The sequence below is a fragment of the Fundulus heteroclitus genome, unplaced genomic scaffold, assembly GCF_011125445.2.
Source record: "Fundulus heteroclitus isolate FHET01 unplaced genomic scaffold, MU-UCD_Fhet_4.1 scaffold_939, whole genome shotgun sequence".
NCBI lineage: Eukaryota > Metazoa > Chordata > Actinopteri > Cyprinodontiformes > Fundulidae > Fundulus > Fundulus heteroclitus.
In genome coordinates, this window is record NW_023397405.1 from 31083 (window position 1) to 33582 (window position 2500).

Consider the following 2500-nt stretch of genomic DNA (forward strand, 5'->3'; position numbering starts at 1 on the left):
TATATTTATTTCATTTCAATATTTAATTTTTTCATTTCATTATTTCATGGTGCTGGTGAAGATTCTCAGTCATCCAGGTCATGGTCATTCCAAAAAAAAAGTAAAAAACAAAACAAACCAACTGGACTAGTTTTCCGTAGTTTGAAGACATTTCGCTTCCTATCCAGAAAGCTTTCTCAATTCAAAAAATCTGGAGTAATGTGGAGTATCAAGTTAAATACTACTGCCTAACAAAGGCCTATTAACATGCAAATTCAACAGAAACAGGTCCACTCCCTTAGTAATGGGCAGTAGGACTAGTTTTCTGTAGTTTGAAGACGTTTCTACATGCACAACTTTGGTGTCATTTCAACTTGTCACCAGAGGGGGCAAACTTCTGAAAAAACTCTGGAACTTATGCTATGCTCCTTTAATATATTTATGTTCCAGTTAATCAGCTAGGTTTAGTGGAGCTGGTTGTGGTTCATAGTTACGATAGAGTTATGAGGCTTGTAAACATCCCAGTTTCTCCTTTAGATGTAACTGAGGTAATTGCATAGTTTCATATCCTGCAGGTATAATGAGTTACACTGAGAAAATGTTTTTATTCCTTTATTTCCAATGACATATACATTGACAGCTCTCCGTAGTGTTGTCAAGGGTATAAAGGTAGTTTCTTTTAGCTGGTATATGTTTGCAAATTATATTTCTTGTCCCATACGTCACTAAAACTATACATTTTTTCTGTGCTAATAGTACATATAGGTACCTGATTACACAAACAGTAGATGGATGGAAGAGGGAATTTAGAGTCTTTTCAATTGTTGGTGTCAGCTTTATTGTGTTTTACTACCATTGAAAGCTCAAGGCCAAACGCAGCACTTGCAGTTGTCATCAAAGACCGATCCAGTTCCACAGAACCTCACGTGTGTGATGCCTGCAGCACACATGTAGAAACTGGTCCTGTCGTCTGGGTTGGGATACAGGCCATCAGGTTTACCATTGCAGAAGCCAGGTCCTGGAGCATGTGTAGTGGTGGTGGTGGTGGTGGTTGGAGATGTAGTGCTAGCGCCAGGTTTGGGGGTGGTGGTTGAGGGCAGTGGTGGAAGCTCTGAATAGACAAAAAAAATAAATACTACTAAATAACTTTCAAAGGTTAGCTCAACACTTAATTAATTAATTAGTGTCTCCCTTTTGTAAAAATAAAACAACAAAAATATTAATAACATTATCTTTCTAGTATTTGGTAGGGTTGACTAAATCATTGCCACCAGAAAATCCACACTGGTAAGCAGCATTTGTGACTATTAAAGGAAACTCATGCCTTACCATATTAAGAAGACTGCGAAGATGGGAAAGGAGAGGGTGGTTTCCTTCTCCACAGAATTTTCCAGCAAAGTCATCTAAATCAAGGGCCCATACAAAAGCACCGCCAAACTTCTGCTCCTGCAGGTAGCTGACCTATGATTGAAAGCAATAAAGAGAAGCTGTTGAATCACCACACACACACACACACACACACCCACACAGCCTAAATGTGTTGATGAGTATAGATTTGACACAAAAAGCCGATACATACCTGGATTTGGTCGAGCCTTTCCCATTGTTGTCGAATGCCTATCCACTCATTATTTTTAGTCGCATAGGGGAACGTTCTGGTCACTGATTCCACGGATGGGGGGTGCCCTTCAGGAAGGGTCAGAGCTAAATGAATATAAAGAATTGTCAGGTATAGAGAGCTTTGTATTTTATACATACAATTTTCATGTTGTTTATGGACTATTTCATGCCAAATAACTATCCAAAAGGAGCTTTTTACTTCATAGTAAGACAGAATCCAGCTTCGCGGGTGTATGGTCCAGCTGATGCGGGGCCACTAGCAGGGGCTCCAACCCTGTATCTGAAGAGGTTAGACGGAAGGTACGACCGTAGGCTGCAAATCCCATTCTCAGCTTCTCTGCTGGGGTGCCATTGTCTCTCCAGTACCTCATGGCATCCTAAGAATTGAATGAAACAAAATGTGAAATACTGTAAAAGAAACAATCAATTCATTCATATTTTGCCAATGCCAAGCCCTTGCAGGGTCTCAGAAAAATTTCCCCCTATCTCATGTGGTCAGTGGATGAGACGTGGGGTACACTTTGGACAGGTTTCCAGTCCTTCTCTGGCAATACAGATTCACACAGAACAAACAACCTTGCACACACACAATTACACCTAAGGGTAAATTAAGGGACAGTTAACCTGACATACATATTTTAGGGTCATGGGAAGAACCAGGGTCTTTGCATGCACAAAAGAAAATGCTGCAACACTAAAGTAGAAAAAAAAACTTAAGCTTAACCTTATAATCTTTTCCAAGGGATACGTACAGTATTGAAATAGATTGCACCAAAATCCTCAGATCCACGGTAAAGCGGACTGTTATGGCCAGTGAACTGCTCCCAAGTTCCATGGAAGTCATAGGTCATACATTGATGAAATCTAGATCCCTAGGTAAAGACAATCCTTAGCCAAAAAT

The 2500-nt window shown here is 40.0% G+C and overlaps 1 pseudogene across 1 annotated transcript; it reads right to left on the reverse strand.

Moving 5' to 3' along the window:
* Nucleotides 1–575: 575 nt before the first annotated feature.
* Nucleotides 576–2467, reverse strand: LOC118562459 (annotated as a pseudogene). The gene is made up of 5 exons (XR_004930629.1): nt 2352–2467; nt 1799–1976; nt 1559–1665; nt 1309–1435; nt 576–1088 (listed from the first exon to the last, which is right to left on the reverse strand). The product of XR_004930629.1 is annotated as a chitotriosidase-1-like (transcript).
* Between the last annotated feature and the right edge of the window lie 33 nt (nt 2468–2500).